General features: G+C 43.4%; 1 pseudogene; it reads left to right on the top strand.

The window, feature by feature from the left end:
* Window positions 1–5,731: 5,731 nt before the first annotated feature.
* On the top strand, window positions 5,732–14,863 carry LOC120443557 (annotated as a pseudogene).
* The last annotated feature ends 5,180 nt before the right edge of the window (window positions 14,864–20,043 follow it).

The following is a 20,043-nucleotide window of genomic DNA, read 5'->3' as shown; positions in this document are numbered from 1 at the left end:
AAACAGTCCACAAACACACAAAACAGGGGGTGACAGCACAAAAGTACAGTTCAGCCGTTCAGGGGGGCGGCCACGTGAAAAGTGGCAGTGGCGGCAGAGCGGATCCGGAGGCCGGTCTGCCAAGATGTGTCAACACCACGCAGTCCTCAGCTGGCTGAGTGAGCTCACAAGAGCTTCTAGCAGAGATGGCAGTAACTGAACGGGTTGCTGAGCTACTAACTGAGCTGGTGACAGAGTTAATGACTGAGCTGGTAACTGAACAGGCAATGGAGCGAGAAGCTGAGGTGGTAGCAGAGCGGATGACTGAGCAGGTAATGGAGCTGATAACTGTGCTAGAGACTGAGCTGGTGACCAAACAGCAAACTGGGCTAATAACTGAACTACCGACTCCGCTATGGACAAAAGTGCAAGTTGTAGTGGTGGTGGAACAGCAGGTAGTTGAACTTGTGACTGACTCTTGGCTGCTCTCCTCCGGGGAACAGAAAGCGGGTACTGGGCCTGGCGAACACCAGCCATCCCCATCCGAGGAACAGATACGGGTGCAGGGACGAGCTGGGCTCTGGCTGCCTTTACCCTGGGGGCGGTGTAGGTGCAGGAGCTAGCTGGATCTCTGCCGCTCCCACCCGAGGAACTGAGATGGGTGCAGGAGTCGGCAGGGTCACAGCTGACCTCACCGGGGAGCCGGAACAGGTGCAGGCAACGGCTGGGTGTCCATCAACCCCACCCGAGGAGCAGGTACGGGTGCGGGATGAACGGAGCCTCTGCCAGGCTGGAGACAGAAGTAGGGACCAGCTGGACCTCAGCTACCCTCACCCGAGGAACTGATACGGGTGCAAGGGAAAGCTGGGCCCGAACTGCCCGAGAAACAGGAACTGGAGGTGGAGAGCGAAGCACAGGAACAGTAACAGTCACTGGGTAGACTAGGTTATTGGTGCCGAACTCAGTTTTAGGAGATCTAGGTTTAAAGCAAGCAGGTCCTAGAAAATCCACTGCTTTTAAACTCTCCAGGTTAGAGCTAGCGGTCCTGGCGGAGATTAGCTCGGAGACAGTCACAGAAGCAGTTTCAAAACAGACAACATCACTAACTGTCTCTTGAGGAACGGTGTGCTGTCTAACACAGGTCAGGGAAGGGAGAACGCCAGAGACAGTTCTTTTCAGAATCTCGGATGGAATGAAAATCACAGGTTAAGTAAAGTAAAGTGTAAAGTGTGTTGTGTTAGTCCCCGAAGGGAAATTACTCCTCTGCATTTAACCCATTCACCCAGTGAAGCAGTGGGCAGCCACCAATGCAGCGCCCGGGGAGCAGTGTGTAGGGACGGTACCTTGCTCAGGGGTACCTCAGGGTAGCCGTTCAGTAGAGTCGAACCTCCGACCTTCCGATCATGGGGCAGACACTCTACCTACTGAGCTATCCCTGCCTTGGGAAACAGAATCAATTTTCAAACAGTCTATAGGTGAAGTGACACGGCTGGCCGACTGAGAACTAACTGGATGGGGAGCCACACAGTCCAGGGACGAAGTAACACCCATAAAAGTTTTCACAACCACTAGTTCAGAGGAATAGCGAACAGGATCAAGCATGCATTGCCGTGGGTCACAGAACTTGACCTGATCAGCCAACTCTGCAACGCTTAACCCCAGTCTTTTGGCCAACTTAACAAAGGAAGAGGCCATCTTGTTATCACTCACACGAGAAACTGAATGATTAATCACTGGTTGTGGAGCTGACTGGGCCACACTGGACAGGTCAAAAGTCAAAATGGGTTGGAACATTCAACAGTCACTGGAAGGACCATCAGCTACAGAACACACAATCTCAGCATGCGCTGTTATATCTAGAGCTGATGATGGTGGAGGTGTGTGGCTGAGCTCAGACTGGGAGACCTCTGAATGTATAGGCTGAGTAAAACAGTTCTGCGGGGCTACAATGTTGGTAGCAGTATGTAGGTGAGTCTGGTGTAGAATAACAGTCTTTGGTTCAGCTAGCTCTACAGGTGAAACGTTCATATCGGGTAACTCAGGGAGATTGCTGCGAGCATTACAAGAATCTAAGGGCTCAAAAACACAAGGATCACTAGTGAGAGCAACCGGTGAATAATTTGACACTGAGGTGCCCCGCTAAACAGTGTCTTAAGAGTCTAAACACAAAGTGGCAGAATTGTCCGATTCAGGCAACACAATGGCGGGCAAAACAGAGTTACTCACAGTGGTGGAAAAGTCATGAAGTCCGGGATCAGAAAACTTGGGCTGAGTGTGTGATGCACAGTCACTCTCACCCACGGGTGAAGCCTGCTCAGCTGTACTGGCGCGACGGCGGCGTGAACGCCGTTTTCGCCGAGAAGGGGGAAGAGACGAGCCGGGCCGCGAATCCTCCAGCGGACCGATATGGCAGCCTCGCCTCTGTCAGTCTGCCCGAGGGCAGCTGTGGCTACAATAGCTTGCCTCCACCAGTGTGTGAATGTGAGAGTGAATGAATAGTGGCATTGTAAAGCGCTTTGGGTGCCTTGAAAAGCGCTATATGAAATCCAATCTATTATTATTATTATTACTTGTCAAAGAGATTCAAGACACACACTCACACTGGTGACATCCTCAGAGTCCATTCTGAAAATAAAACATGACAAAGAGGAAGCACTTCATATTCTAGTGTTAAGCTTCACCAGAAGACTCAGACTAGACCAGACTCAGAAATTAACATCTCATCAGCAGTAAAAGTACACTTACAGTTAAAAAACTATCCATCAACTAAAATCTGTTACAATAAGAAAACTGTCATTAACTGGCTGTGACCATTTACGCGAGAATTCCTGGGTGAATTAAAATGTACTCTGAATTGAATAAAAAGAAGCAAATAAATGGATGGAAATCAGATTGAGGGTCATGTAGCAAAGTTAAATCATGTCCATGTTCCATAACCAGTGTTTCTGTGCTGGACTAAACTAACTAATAATTCTGTGCACCAATTATGATGGTGACCTTTTACACAGAGAGATTTACAGTGTGAGTAAAACGCCGGTATAAGTGTGTTATGATTTAATGTTGTCAGTGTTTTGTTTTATGTCATGTTTAAGGATTTGTTCTCGTTTCCTGTTTTATTGTGAAGGTCTGCGTCTCATGTGAGTGTGTTCAGTTTTACCTCTGTCTCGTCTTGTTGATTATTCCCAGCTGTGTTCCCCACCTGTGTGTAATCTCCTGTGTTTCCCTGTCTGTATTTAAGTCGCGTCCTCTGTCTTTGTAGTTTGGCTGGTCCGTCTGTGTATCCACCATGTCTCATCCGTGTGTTTCCCTGCTGCCCAACCGTCATCGGTTTTCTGCTGGCTGTTATTCGTGTTCAGGTTTGTTTCTGTTCAGGGTCAGTAGTTTAGTTTTCCCAGTATAGTTTAGTTCTCCGTTCACCATTTTGTCCATCTCTTTTGTTGTGTTTGCCTTAGTGGCACCAGCCATTTTTAGCCAACCTGGTTGTCCATTTTAAGATAAAAGCCTCTTCTCATCCCACAATCTGGTATTCATCTTCTTTTATGTTGCGGCTATGAGCCGGAGTCGTAACAAGTGGTTAAACCTATTATTTTAGTATTGTGTTGGATAAGTGTTTTGCATATTGAAGAAAAAAACACTTAGACCTTTTACCCAAATAAACCTATAGTGCACTAAATGTGAATTAATAATATATTTAAAATATGAAAAGTAGATATGGTCAAAAAAGCAGAGTAATTTGTTGAGCACTTCAGTTGTGGAAATAGCGACAAATCATGACACTGATTTACTCTTACGTATCCTTTCGGCATCCCTTTGGTCACTGTTAAAGCGAAACTGATTATTTCCGAGCTTACAGCACACCTACTTTTATCATGCAATAAAAAAGGCAGTAAAAAAAAAAAAAAATCAGTCGTGCTGTGTTGAATTATATCAGCCTGAATAACCAGTCTTTGCAGGTATGCAATGCTAAGAGTAAGTAAGCACATCTTGATGGGCTACAACAGCTGAAGACCACATCAGGCTCCTGCCAGCCACGAACAGAAATATAGGATAAAAATATTAATAGCTGAAGCCTTGTCAGTTTATGAGTCCTTTGCGACTGTCGCTGCACGCTCGGAGCCATAAACACAAATTGCTTTGACAGTAGTAACAGGCAATAATAAAGGTGTAAGGTTCACGTCGCACGGTTTACATCCTTTAGAGTTAGCGTTTTATTTGCTCATCAGGTGTGTGTCATAACGCAGAGGTTCCCAAAGTGTGGGGCCCGCCCCCTTGGGGGGGGGCGCGGTATGAGGAAAAAAAAAAAAAAAAAAAGCTTGGACACTGCTAGCATAATGGACAGGTTTTTGACGGGGCTCCCACACAAACGCAAAGCAGGAGATGAAGCATCGCCAAACATGTTTCCAAACCAACTTCCTTCCAACCCAAAGACTAGAAAATATGGTAAAGCATATCTTCCCTTTGGCTTCACCTGCACAAGTGCCAAGGTAGGTCTCCCCTGCAAAATTAGTTTTCCCTGCGTGGGGAGCACAGCGCTGTGCTCTCAAATCACGGACAAACAGTATCCAACAATGTTGATTTTAGTTCACAAACACTTCTTGTAATAACTAACTACTCCTGACACGTCCAAAGCACGCTGTGCTCTCCAAATCACGGACAAACAGTATCCCACATTCTTGATTTTTAGTTCACAAACACTTCTTGTAATAACTAACTACTCCTGACACGTCCAAAGCACGCGCTGTGCTCTCCAAATCACGGACAAACAGTATCCCACATTCTTGATTTTTAGTTCACAAACACTTCTTGTAATAACTAACTACTCCATAACATGATGTTAGCTCTTTATGCAGTAAAGTTACAGTGGGATACAAATAATATCGGGCTGATCCTGCCGTAATTTGTTCCCCCTGTTCAAATCACGGACAGTATCCCACAGCTGTTTATGTGTTTAAATCCATTTTGCACAGAGACATTTTTTGAAAAATGTATTGATAGCAATGTTGAATATTATTACACAGGAAAAAAAACAACTACGTAAAATAATTACACCGTGGCGCCTCTGCCTTTCTAAATGGAGGGACAGTAACTGCGTGTGTATATGTAAGCGTGTAAAACCTGAAGATAGTCAGATTAACAGTATTTTGTCTCTATCTGCCATTCTGCAATTCATCTCATGTAAACAATAACGTGGCGCACAGCGTGGCGTGAAAAAAAGGCACATGCCTTTGGCGTTGCATGACGAACTCTGTAATCCTCGTCCACACGTAAGCGCAAAAGGAGTTTTAAATAATCTCCGTTTTCGGTGAATCGCAACGCCGTTTAGGTGTTGACGAAAAAGCCCAAACGCATAGAAACAGCTGCGTTTTCAAAAATACCCGTGTAGGTGTGGGCGTGGCGTAAAAGAGTTAGTAGTATATTTTATTACTACCTGTAACTTATTGCCGTTTACTTGTATTTGCTTAATCATTTACTAAATGTTTGAGGTGTGAAATAAACCGCAATGGAGCAAAATATGGGTGTGTGTGTTTGGAGGATGTGTGTGTGTGTGTGTGTGTGTGTGTGTGTGTGTGTATGGGTGGGGTGGTGGTGGGGGGGGAACATTTTTCTTGTAAAACAAAGGGGGTCTGGCAAAAAGTTTGGGAACCACTGATGTAATGTGTCACAGAGTAAAAGTTATCTCAAACTGTTTTCATAAACCTGACAACAGGATTGGCTGAAAGCCTCCCTGCAGGGCGGAGAACTGTAGCTGTTTGAGAGGAAAAGGGGGCTGACATGACTCAGGTGTTTCTATACATATATAAATGCTCACACGGGACAGTGAAAGATCCGTCGCTCTCTCTCTTCGTATTTGTGCTTCTTTCGTGCTTGTAGCAGGTTACCGCTGTGATGGACCGCTGGCGGGGCAGAGTGGCTCTGGTGACCGGCGCCTCGGTCGGGATTGGGGCGGCTATAGCTGTAGAGTTGGTCCGGCTCGGTATGAAAGTAGTGGGCTGCGCCAGGGACGTCGCAAAAATCCAGGTTTGTTCTGAAGTGAAAACTCAGTTTCAGCGTAGAGTATCTTGACCTATATCCATGGCCGGACTGGTAATCTAGTATGCTGGGTATTTTCCCAGTGGGCCGAAGCATTTGTAGGGGGGTGATTTTTTTTTTCTTCTTTGCATTAGTTCAGTTTTCATTTTCAATCAAATCTCTTAACGCCTCTGACCCCTCCCTCTACTTTCCGTGTGCACCTACGCACCCTAGAACAAAGTTAGTGTTAATAAAGCGGTAGATACAAACAAAGAAAGAAAAGAGAAAAAAAACTAAGAGAGAAAATAAACAAGAAATAGATACAGCAAAGTGTGTCAAATTAACCGACATGTTAGCAGTGCAGTAGTACCAGCAACAGCTGACATAAAGCCCTGGCATTGTAGCTTATTGCTTTATTTTTGTGTCTCTATAATAAACGCACATAAATAATTTTTGCAAGAACAAATGTTGCATTTTGAGGAGAAAATTATTTTCATGTACAAAATTCATGTACAGAATTCATGTATTTCAGTGTTTGCTATTATCCATATAGACACAAAATAATAGTGTAGTTAAAAACATTTTCGGTTAGTATTTTGAATTATTTGATTGTAAAATATATAATTTTTATGTTGGTTTTAATCTAGGTTAAACCAAACCACTTCACTGGATTTAGCTACATTTGTGTTTCCTGAATGCAGTAGCTAAGCGCTGATTGGAGACCAAAACAGCCAAGTATTTTGCATCCAAGTCTGTGATTAGTTGGTTTTGTGGCACATTTATAACCGTGTACAGAAAGAGTTGAGTGTGCAGGGAGCAGAGATGTTGAAAGCCGAGTGACACACTGAGAGCACACAGAGCAGAGATCTGAGCAAGAGCAAATGCCAACAACTGAGCGAGAATGGCAGTTATTGTGTGTGTATATGGATAATAGCAAACACTGAGATGAATTTTGTTCGCTCAAAATAATTTTCTCCTTAAAATGCAACATTTGCAAAAATTATTTATGTGCGCTCAGAATAGAGGCACAAAAATAAGGCCATAGTTGCTAGCATTAGCCATTGAGAGCGCAAGAGGACCAGCAGTCCCAACAAGAGAGTGAGGAAGACACAGAGGGAGGTGTAGTTAACAAATAAGGTTGAGAGAGCAAGAGATTCAGGTAAAATAAATGGCTCATGGTTAAAGCAATTTGATAATAAAATGATAATAGCTAAAAGGTAACTTTTAATTTCTACATTGCAACTAAGATGTTCTAGCCCAACAACAGCTGTACCAACCTGGATAAAAAAAGAAAAGAAAATTTTGATGGACCAGGCATCGATCACTTAGTGCAGTGGTTCCCAAACTTTTTTTGCCAGGCCCCCCTTTTTTACAAGAAAAATGTTCGCGCCCCCCACACAAACACATCCTCCAAACACACACACCCATATTTTTCTTTACAAACTCCATTGCGGTTTATTTCACACCTCAAACATTTAGTAAACAATTAAGCAAATACAAGTAAACGGCAATAAATTACAGGTAGTAATAAAATACACTACTAACTCTTTTACGCTACGTCCACACCTACATTGGTATTTTTGAAAACTCAGCTGTTTCTATGCGTTTGGGCTTTTCGTCAACACGTAAACGGCGTTGCGATTCACCGAAAACGGAGATTATTTAAAACTCCTTTTTTGCGTTTACGTGTGGACGAGGATTACAGAGTTCGTCACGCAACGTCAAAGGTATGTGCCTCTTTTCACGTCACGCTGTGCGCCACGTTATTGTTTACATGAGATGAATTGCAGAATGGCAGATAGAGACAAAATACTGTTAATCTGACTATCTTCAGGTTTTACACTTACATATACACACGCAGTTACTGTCCCTCCATTTAGAAAGGTAGAGGCGTCACGGCGTAATTATTTTACGTGTAGTTGTTTTTTTTTCCTGTGTAATAATATTCAACATTGCTATCAATACATTTTTCAAAAAATGCCTCTCTGTGCAAAATGGGTTTAAACACATAAACAGCTGTGGGATACTGTTTGTCCGTGATTTGAACCGGGGGAACAAATTACGGCAGGATCAGCCTGATATTATCTGTATCTTGATTTTTAGTTCACAAACACTTCTTGTAATAACTAACTACTCCTGACATTAAATGTCAGGAGTAGTTAGTTAGAACACTCTCTCTGGCGCCCCCCACCACATACACACACACACACACACACACACAAAAACATGTTAAGGATTGTACATTAACATAAAACTGTTGTCCACACACACATGATGAAGAGAGAGAGAGATGCATACTATGCAAACGGCTACCAAACAGCCATCATAATTAGGTCATACAATGAGAACAGGACAAATCAACAATTTACAATGACTAATTGATATTAAAATCTGTAACATAATGTATTGTTTGGAGTTTAGTCTGTTACTGTTACTATTTTACCATTTCTTCTTGGAGCAACTGTAACCCACATTGTTTCCTTAGGGATTAATAAAGTATTCTGATTCTGATTGTTTCAGGATGACCTGCCATTATCCAATGACGCATCTGCTTACCTGTATCTTTTGTTCGTTTCTTCTCTCTTCTTTCTCTTTTTCTAAACTGAGCACCTGATGGCTTTGAACTTTTCTTGTCCATCTTCCATTGGTTTTAATTTTGCACTCCAGTATGAACACCCATCCCTCAACCAGAGGATCACCACAACATAACCTAACAGACCTACACCTTAGTTCACAGATTAACTTTGTCTAGGGTGCATTTCTGAGATTTTACACAACCCAGGATTCAAATCATGAATACATAATGGGCTTGGATTTACAACATTATGAATGAAATGTGCTCTATTTGGAAGCAGCAGGTCTCCTCCCTTTCGACGCGTTATGTGTGAGACTTTAAATCCTCAAACTGTAAATTATAAATTTTAAATTGTTATTGATCCCTTTACCCCGAGTCCTAAAGTGTTACTCTACTATATTTATTGTTCGTTTATTTGCACTGCTGTAACTGGAGCTTAAATAGTGTCGCTCTCTCTATACTGGACTGTATGTAGCGGAGATGACAATAAAGTTACTTTGACTTCAGCAGCGAGCAGGTGCACCGAGGATCTCGCGCTCACTTTTCGCGTGTAAATTTCGAAAAAAAACATCGGTGCAAATTATAAGTCTGTATCATGATGTCTGGTGTTTTCGTGTTTGTTGTTTTGTTTTTATTTTGTTTTATTTTGCGAGTTGGTTATTAGATGCTGCTCCAGCCAGCCAGAGAATCCCCCGCCGCCCCGCCCTCTCCTCCCTGTGCCGCAAGCAGCAGGCGCACCTCGCAAACGGAGGGCGCCCTTACTCTCCGCAAATGGGCGACAGAAAACCGATCGGTGCCTATGACCAGTGTTGCCAACTTAGCGACTTTGTCGCTATATTTAGGGAGTTTTCAGACCGCCTTAGCGACTTTTTTTCTAAAAAGCGACTAGCGACAAATCTGGCGACTTTTTCTGGTGTTATTGTAGACTTATTTATGACGACTTTTTGGCGTGAAAGCGCCAGTATCGCTCTTACTCTCAAGAAGCAGCCCGTTCCCAAAGCGCTCACGGGCGGAGGATAGTCCTCCCCTATTTCGGGTCACTTTTGCGGTGTTGTGCCAAAAGCGATTGTCTGCCAAAAACTGATTTCCAATGTTTCTGTGTATTTTTTATGTGTGATATCTTTACGTATGTTCGTAAATAGACTTGATGAACAGGGTTTACAAAGGGTTACATAAAGAATTAAAAATTATCTGTTCTTTAAGTATCTTTACAACTCTGTGTTATTGTACTTACGTTATAACCAATCCGGTCCTTTGTGGGGTTAATTATCCCCACTTAAAATATTTTACAGAACTATTGTAATATTTGCTGCCATCTCTGCTGTCCTGTTGGTCAGCTTACTCTTACAAAAGACATTTTTAATGTTAATGAGATTTTTAACTGCATAAATAAAGGTTATATAAAAGTAACTGCCAAAAACTGATTATGACTTCTACCTTGTTACACGAATGTTGTTTGTGGCTCAAGATGACTTTATGTCATCTATAAGGGATACATTTGACATTTGACATGTTTCACATATTATTGTCCAACAAGTTACTTATAGCAGTTTAAATATGAGCAATCAGTTTTTGGCAAATACCGAAATCAGTTTTGGCAGACAATCACTTTTTGGCACAACGTTGGAATTGTGATATTAAAAAAAAACAATAATTGCCAAAAGAAATTTAATTTGTAGTTCTAAATAAACTCTAAATGCATTTAGTTTTTATTCACTTTATGTCTCTTCCACAATGTTATTTCTCTCTCCAACGTAGGTCACAATTAAATTAGCATGATCAATTATGCAAATTAGGCGATGACGTCATTTAGCGACTTCTAAGACAGCCAATAGCGATTTTCAATACTGAAGAGTTGGCAACACTGCCTATGACATTCCCAGTATGCGCTGGCTGCCGTCGGGGCAGCATGAGTACGAGCTTTATTTATTTATTTATTTTTTTTGCCGATGCCCGTGATGCCGCCCCGGGCAACCGCCCGTATCTAAAACCACTACTGATGTGGGATACTGTTTGTCCGTGATTTGGAGAGCACAGCGCGTGCTCCCGACGCATCCATCCATCCATCCATTCGCTTCCGCTTATCCTTTTCAGGGGCGCTGGAGCCTATCCCAGCTGTCATAGGGCGCGGAGGCGGGTACACCCTGGACAGGTCGCCAGTCTGTCGCGGGGCTAACACACAGGGACAGACAACCATTCACACCTAGTGACAATTTCGATTATCCAATTAACCTATCCCCACAAGCTGCATGTCTTTGGACAGTGGGAGGAAGCCGGAGTACCCCACGCAAACACGGGAGAACATGCAAACTCCACAGAAAGACCCTGGCCTGATGGTGGAATTGAACTCAGGACCTTCTTGCTGTGCGGCAACAGTGCTAACCACCGTGCCACCGTGCTCCCGACACAGGGAAACTAATTTTGCAGGGGAGACCTACCTTGGCACTTGTGCAGGTGAAGCCAAAGGGAAGATATGCTTCACCATATTTTCCTGTCTTTGGCTTGGAAGGAAGATGGTTTGGAAACATATTTGGCGATGCTTCATCTCCTGCTTTGCGTTTGTGTGGGAGCCCCGTCAAAAACCTGTCCACAATGTCCAAGCGCTCTTTCTTTTTTTTTTTTTTTTCATACCGCGCCCCCCCTGCAATGGGGGCGGGCCCCACACTTTGGGAACCTCTGACTTAGTGTATTTCGATCTCGGCTGTTGCATTTTATATTTTTTAGTCTATATTTATATTTATATATATGTTCACTGTTACCTAGCCTAGCAAAAAAGAACAGAGGGAGCGGCTGGGCAAAAGTTGAACCGTTTATTTGACTAAAAGTAAATAAACCTGAAAAACCAGCTTTACAATAATCTGTTGTAATACTATGAATCAGATTCTGTGTAAAAGTTGACTGTTAATAGATTTTTAATTTAGTCCAACACAGAAACAGAAGGCTGGACACATATGAGCCAGTGACTCTAGACCACAGGTGTCGAATTCAAGGCCTTGAGGGCTGGTGTCCTGCAGGTTTTCGATGCGCCCTTGATCCAACACAGCTGATTTAAAGGCTAAATTACCTCCTCAATGTGTCTTGAAGTCCTCCAGAGGCCTGGTAATGAACTAATCATTTGATTCAGGTGTGTTGACCCAATTATCTAAAACCTGCAGGACACCGGCCCTCGAGGTCTGGACTTCGACACCCCTGCTCTAGACAGAACTATTCAAACATGTCTGGGGGCTGAATTTTTTACAGTCCGCAGTGGTTCAGTAGAGTCTTTTGTTAAGTAAAAATGCTCCAGTCAGATAAAAACTCCTTCTGCTACTAAAATAATCTTGTTGCTTTTGAGATAGAAAGATACGTTACTATGCAGCAGATCTGATGAAGCAGCTGATGGCAGGACGTGTTCAGACATGAGTTGAGACCCAGTGAGAAGAATGTTTTGCAGTTGGAGACAAAAATCTGACTTCCAGTGTTGTACAAAGTTACTGATCAGCTGTGTTATGAAAACTGAAATCCACAAATTTACAGTAATTTTATATAAAGATTTGAAGGGCAGAGTTATTTTGAAGCTAAACCTCTGTCATCGTTAAACTTCTTGGTTTCAGAAACTGGCAGCAGAGTGTCAGAGCGCCCGGCCATCCTGGTGTTTTGGTTCCTTTCAAGTGTGACTTGACCAAAGAGGAGGAGATTCTGGCCATGTTTGCAGCGATCAAAGAGCAGCACAAAGGTGTGGACGTGTGTATCAACAATGCTGGCTTATCTCATCCAGAGCCACTGCTAAGTGGCAAAACCAGCGACTGGAAGAACATCATGGATGTAAGATCTCAGAGTTATTTTAGAAAAAATGATCTGCAGTTCTGTTTGAAAGAAGTATACACAGGAGTGGTTTCCCAGAAGAGCAATTAAATGATCAGTTTTCAGTTGATTTGTTCATAGTTTTTAGAATATGAAACATGAAACTTTCAATTTAGTCCATCACAAAAACAGAAAGTTGGACAGAACTAAACTTACTATCATGCAGAAAATTTTCAGCTGCATTAGGCTTATATTAGACAGAGACAAGAAAGTTTATTTGAATGTAAATAAACCAGTATAACCATTTTCCATCAAGTCATCCATTAAATCACATTCTGCTCAGTATAATCCATCACAAAAAAGAAAGTCTGATACAACCAAAGTCATGACTCTCATCTGAATTACAAAGTTGTTGTCCTACAATCCTGCAAAACAACATAGTTTGTTAAAATTAGTGCAATAGGACAAAACTCAGAAAGTTGAAAAGTTCCACGAAAGTAGGAAACAACTCCCCCTCCCCCATGCACAAGAAACCAGCTTTCAAACGAGCTGTTTGGAGGGTGTTGACTTTGTTGTTTATTTCTCTGCTTGGTTTCTTACAGGTGAACGTTCTTGCCCTGAGCATCTGTGCACGTGAAGCTTATCAGTCAATGAAAGAGAGAAACGTGGATGATGGGCACATCATAAACATAAACAGGTGCAGTTTTACTTGCTAATAGAAAGTGACAGAACTTGGAAATCTGTCGATTTAAATATCACATAAATGTCATATGATTCTAATCATCATTTAGACTGATTACGAGCATCCTGTGGCAACATGACTCAACAGACCTTTTTCAAAGCACACATTTGGCTTACAGGAAAAGCAAAGATGGTGGTATTAACAGTACTCATGTTTCTTTGGCATAGAGATGACTATCTGTTGAATTCAAGCCAAGTAATGCAACACACGATGATGTTTAAATCTGTCTGGCCTGTGCATGTCTTTCTGTATTTTCTCTACTGATGTTGTTCCTCTTTGTGCTTCTTGTCTGATAAATCTCCCCTGCTCTGAACTGATGTAGATCTGCGAGAAGCCAAATTCTCCTAACATAGACTAGATTTTATGAAACCCAAAAGCAAACTTAGAGGAGGTGCGGAATATAGTACCATTTGTTACTATAAGAATTACAATATGGATAAAGATCATTTATGGGCTTTTGGTCCAGTGACACCAAAAACATGTTTCCTACTGCAACAGACCGTGCTTCATTTACTCAAACCCCGAGCCACTAAATGAAATGCAGTAATCATTATTTACTGATTTGAACTGATTTTTTCTATTGTGGAAAATGTCTGTAGATCAGAATTATTTTGTAATCACATCATTATTACAAGATCTAACAAGGGAAATAACGGATCTTTGTTTAAGGACTTTACTAGGGTAGTTAATCTGGAAAAAAGGAGTCATAGTAGTAGTAATAGTTAAAAATTAATGTGTTTGTTCATGGCTTGTAAAACATCTTTTGTTGCAGCATCTCTGGACATCAAGTCATTCCAGCTGCTGAAATACATTTCTACACTGCCAGCAAGTATGCTGTAACTGCTCTGACTGAGGGCCTGAGACAGGAGCTGCGTGCTGAAAACACCCATATCCGAGCCACAGTAAGGCTTTAAAACTTACTGTAACCAACTGGATAAGCTGCTGTGAGACACATGCACAGTACATCCTACAGTTCCTTCATCATTACCTCTTTTTGCAGAGCATTTCTCCTGGTTTAGTGGCGACAGGATTTATATCATGGGCCAGGAGCAACAATCGTGATCAAGTGGCTGGCATGTATGCTACACGCAAGGTAAAATTATTAATCCTGCAGTTCGTGGAGTGTTGGTATGATTATTCAGATAAAAATAAATGACGCACTTTGCATTTCTCTAACAGTCTCTGGAAACAAAAGACATTGCCAGTGCTGTCACGTACGTCCTCAGTGCCCCTCCTCATGTTCAGGTTTGTGCTTATTTTCAGTCTTTTCGGTTTGGACTTAATAAACATTTTAAATAACAACACATCATAATCATCATCATCATAATAATATAACATGATCATACAACATTCACATAACTTTTCTTTCAGATTGGAGAACTTGTGGTTGAACCTATATATCAGGTGTCATGTTGCCCCAGCAACCCCAGTACCAGGACCCAGGCTCGTCTTCACATTAAAGTGGTGTGATTGGCTCATCTGACTACTCAACACAGCAAGATCAACTCACAGAATACAAACAAAACAAACAAGCTTTATTCGTCACGTACAGAGTCATACAGAGTACAACATGCAGTGAAATGTTTTTGTGTCCGAACTCCGGACAGGCTGCAGACGTAGCCGCGCCATTCCAGGGCATGGTTTTTAGCAAGGACCCTTACTGGATACTGGGTAAGGGTCCTGGCTAGACCCCTAGAATACAGAAACAAAGGAAATTTGCCCAAGTGTTAACTGTCTTCTTCTGTTCTTTTTTTTTTTTTGTCTGTCCCATTTGGTTTTTTAGCCGTCAGAATTGTTGTCTGAAGACCAACAAGGATACCAAATGGATTTATTTTGCCAAATGGATCATCATGGCATTGCCGTATTGGTCCATTTGATCAAACTTTGTTATTATTATTTATTTTATTTTCAGTTGTTACAGATGGGACAGACATAACTGGGGGATAGGAAAGGGAGAAAGAAAGAGAGGAAGGAAAAGAAAAACAGAAGGGAAAAGGGACAGTGAGAAAGGGCACTTACAAAGACAAAGAAAGAAAAAAAAAATCTCCTGGATCACCTGTTGAGAGAAAAAGGAGAAGACAAGCAAAAAAAACCCCCCCAAAAAACCAAAGCAACATACTAAACACAACACCATCACGTTAATCTAGCTAAGTGTGAACAGCAGTAAATACTAAATATTGAAAGTTGTTGTGCAGCACGCAGGACAGACAGCGCACAATGTGCTTTGAAGTAGCAGCTAAGAAAGGTGTAGTTTGTCTACGAACAGTGAACACCCGTGTGCACACCTGTGTGGATCAACGCGCTTGTATACAAAAGGTTTCCCCATGTAACGGTCTGCTAGAGGGTGTGGAGGCCCATAGCCCCGTCCCCCAGGGCATGAAGCAGGCATGGAGGAGATCCAGGCTCCAGACATCCAGAGGCCCCAGAGTGCGAGAGCCCAAGGAGCACCACCGGAGGGGCATCCGTGCCACCCTCCTGGGAAGGGCTGAGGAGATCCCCAGACGAGGGGTCACCCAGTAGCCACGGAGCAGAAGCCAGAGGGGGCTGCACCGGCGTGCCCGCCGGCTCTGCCGGCAGCCAGCTGTGCCAGAGTGAACCGAGTTGCAGGCCCCGAGGCTGGAGGCCCGAGGGCCCCTTTGCTCGGAAGAGGCCTGACCGAGCGACAGGCACCAGGCCCCGCCAAGTAGCCACGGGGAGTGAGCTGGTGCATACCTGGCGCCCAGCCCGGACACCAAGAACCACCAATGCACCAACTCCTGAGGGCATCAGTTACCAGCAGGGAGTGTGGTGAGGGGAGATAGGCCTCCACACTTGGAGGGCCTGGGAGTACCCAGGGAGGTGGAGTCTAAGACCCGACCTGACATATAGACACAGACAAACAGGCACACACAGACATAAACATGCTTTCCCACCCTCATGCACACATATACAAATACTCAGCACTCACCCAACGTAGGGACAGACATACATAGACATGTACACACAATCATACTCCCCAAACATACTCTATGCCCCGGGTCCAGGTACCCTCGCCCCCAGAGGGGGAAACGGCACCCAGACCCAAGATATGTGACCCTTTCCCCGGGTGGAGGCAAGCAGACCGCCCAGGCTCCGCAGCAGCAGGGAGGCCAATCGGACGGCCAACACCTCCTCCCAGCCCCCGCCCGATGGCTAGTAGAGAACGGGGTGTGTGAAGACCCCATACCTCCCTCCTCCCGCTCATGTGTAGTGTTGCTGCGTGTTGTTCTAAAGTGCATTTAAAACAAGGAGGGCATGGTGCTGCTGCCAGAGAGCAGCAGGTGTTAGCACGGCCCCTCCCAAGAACCCTCAGTGTCTACATGGATTTAAAATTGAGAGGTGGGCACCGGCGCCAGAGGTAGGGTTGAATACACAGACCGTCCTCTGGAATAAAATTGAGGCACAGGTGGCCAGAAGGGGGGGGGAAATGCCTCCCCTGCACCCTGGTGACACACCCGCACCCCAAGGCCCTACCTGTGTGGGTGGGTGTGGTGGAGCGGGAAGAGGGAGGCAGCCGGGGATGGGAGGAAAAGAAGGGAGGGCAAGATGCCCTCCTTAGAGCCAGCTCCCGGCTGACCCCAGTAGGCACCCCCGTCCTCTAGTACCCACCAAGGCAAGGGAGCCCAGGCCCATCCAGACCGGGGCCTATGGCAGCAGCACCGCTAAGCCCTACAGGACCCGGCGAAGCCCACCCCACCCCACCGCAGAGGAAACTATACCCACCCCAACATTCAATCATCTCCAGACTACACAAGACAACAGACACCCAGGTTAGGTTTATTCTCCACCTCTCCTGTGTCTTTCCCCCACCTGCAGAGTGGACTTCTGCTAGGATGGAACAACCTCCTGCCAGTTGAAGAGTCCCCAGTTAGGCCGATGCACCAGAGGCCTCCTGCGCCAGGGCTGAGCCCCCGTGCACCCACCGCCCACAACCTCGGCGACACACCGGCGAGGACCCGAAGCCCCAAGGCCCAGCCAGAGCCCCATCACAGAGGCAAAGCACCCCAACCCCAAGCCCCCCGCCTGCCCCGGATCCACTCAGGGGCAGCCAGGCTACCAGGCCAGTAACCTCGTCCGCCAGTACAAACCATCCCCAGCCCCGCTGCACGCAGCCACGAGGAGAACACCCTCTAAGAGCGACCAGAGCCACTCACCAGGTTATGACCACAACCCCCCGCGTTGAGCCCTCCAGGGATAACGTCTCTAGGGGTTCTCCTGGCGCCCTAAGCCCGTCCCAACCTCCACATCAACCACAATAGCGAAGGCAGGACCAAACCATGACCCCCACCCCACTAGGTGATGAAGCCGATCAAAGGAGCCCAAAGGGATTGATCAAATGTGGTGGCAGAGGCTGTATCAAGACTAATGTGATCTATTAAATGGTTTTATATTGATTAGAATTAAGATTATTTTATTTTCCAGTTAAGGAGGACCGTTTTCTTGGCAATGCATAGGGCTGTAAAAACAATGTGGGCTGTGTTTATTTCTGCAGTGACCTCATCCAAGTTGCCCAGCAAGCATACTAAAGGGAGGCTGGAATGTTACATTTCAGACACTTTTGATAAGTCTTCACATATCTCACGCCAAAACTTCTGCACTGGTGGACAGAACCAAAGGGCGTGGATGTAATTGTCTGGTGTATTGCCTTGACAGTGTGAGCAGTTGTTGGAAGATGTAAAGCCCATCTTGAACATCCGATGACCTGTATAGTGCACTCTATGTAGTATTTTGTATTGTATTAATTGCAGACTGGGATTTTAATCAATTTAAAGGTTTCTAAGCATACCTGAGACCAGAAGTTTTGGTCTAAGCTTACTGATAAATCTGCTTCCCACTTTGCAATAGGAAGTGATATTGATTCATCTATTTTAGAAAGTGTTCTGTATATTTTAGATAATAATTTGGGGATTTAAGAGTAAGAAAGTGTACCGCACTTGGTGGTGTTTGTAATTCAGCTTGACTGAGGTTAAATCTCTTTTTACTATGGATTTAATTTGTTGATATTCTAAAAATCTTTTCTTGTTGATCCCATATTGTGTAGCTAGCCTGTCAAATGGAATAAATTCTGTTCCCTCTAATATATGTTCTAAGTATTTAATTCCTTTACAACTCCATTCTGGAAAATTAATCATATTATTGTTTTGCAATATGTCAGGGTTGTTCCAGATAGGTGTACGTTTGCATGGGATTAATGAAGACGCTGTCATTTTTAGAAACTCCCACCATGCTGTCAGAGAAGAGCTGATGTTGATGCTTTTAAAGCATTCATGTCTTTTGATGTTTGAGCTGATAAATAGTAGGTCTGAAATTTCTAGATTATTACATAGTGCCTGTTCTACATCTAGCCAGGGCTCATCTAAGAAGCTGTGTTTAAACCATCTAGAGATGAACTGAAGCCTGTTGGCTAAAAATAGTGATTAAAGTTAGGCAGATCTAATCCTCCTTTATCCTTGGTCCTTTGTAATGTTTTTAAGCTGATACGTGGGGGTTTGTCTTTCCAAAGGAATTTAGAAATACATGAGTCTAGAGATCTGAACCAATCTTGTGATGGCTTATTTGGGATCATTGAAAACAAATAGTTTATTTTGGCAAGACCATCATTTTTATAGTGGCAACCCTTCCCATGAGTGATATGGGTAAAGATTTCCATCTAGCCAGATCGCTTTCTACTGTCTTTAAAAGCGGGATGTGGTTTAATTTAGTTAATTCTGAAAGCTTAGGAGAGACATTAATACCTAAATATTTTATATTTCCAGATTGCAGTGGTGTAGGAGAAGAATTATGGAAGGAGCAATTAATCGGAAGAACTGTAGATTTTGACCAGTTAATTGAATAATCTGAGACTTTTGAGAAAGAATTTATCAATGCAATCACCCCAGAGATATTGGTTTGTAAGTTTTGGAGAAAAAGTAACACATGATCCGCATAAAGGCTGATTTTATGTTCTACATTCTTGCATTTTATGCCCTTAATTACTGAATTCTGTCTAATTGCTGCTGCTAGTGGCTCAATAAAAATTGCAAACAGTGAAGGGGAGAGTGGACATCCCTGCCTGGTGCCCCTCAGGAGACAGAAGCTGGAGGATGTTCGATCATTTGTTCTGACACAAGCTGTTGGGGAATTATATAATATTTTTAACCAGTTGATGAAAGAGGTTCCAAAACCAAATTTGTGTAAAGTTGCAAACAGAAATTTCCAGTTAACTCTGTCAAATGCTTTTTCTGCATCAAGAGACAATATTATGGTTTCAATGTTTTTACTGCATGAGTAGTCTATTAAATTAAGTAATCTACGTGTATTTGTTGATGAGTGCCTACCTTTTATGAAACCAGTTTGGTCAGGATGAATTAAGAGGGGGGTCATTTTCTCTAATCTCTTTGAGAGAGCTTTGCAAATTATTTTAAGGTCTACATTAATAAGGGATATTGGACGATAGCTTGAGGGATATACAGGGTCTTTGCCTGGTTTCAGTAAGAGACTGATATTTGCAGAGTTCATATTTGGTGGTAGTCTACCATTTTCTTTGATTTCCTGCAACATTCTGTAAAAAACTGGTGCTAGAATCGTCCAGAATTCTTTGTAGAATTCTGCAGGAAAGCCGTCTGGACCTGGAGCCTTATTATTGGGCATACTTATCAGGGCTTCCTGGAGTTCACCTGATGTCAGTGGCGAATCCAGTGCCATTGCTTGGGTGTCTAATAATTTTGGAAGAATTATGTTGTCCAAAAACTGATCAATTTTGTTTTAGATGGGTTTATTTGTGGTGTATATAAAGTTTCATAGAAATCCCTAAAAATTTTGTTTATTTTTTTAAGATCATATATTGTATTCCCAGATAAATCTTTAACAGCACATATAGTTGTTTTTCTTTATTGATTTTTAACTGGTTAGCAAGAAATTGTCCGGATTTGTTACCGTGTTCATAATTTTGCAGGCG

This window comes from Oreochromis aureus, linkage group 14 (genome assembly GCF_013358895.1).
Source record: "Oreochromis aureus strain Israel breed Guangdong linkage group 14, ZZ_aureus, whole genome shotgun sequence".
NCBI lineage: Eukaryota > Metazoa > Chordata > Actinopteri > Cichliformes > Cichlidae > Oreochromis > Oreochromis aureus.
This window is presented reverse-complemented; position numbering and strand designations above follow the sequence as displayed.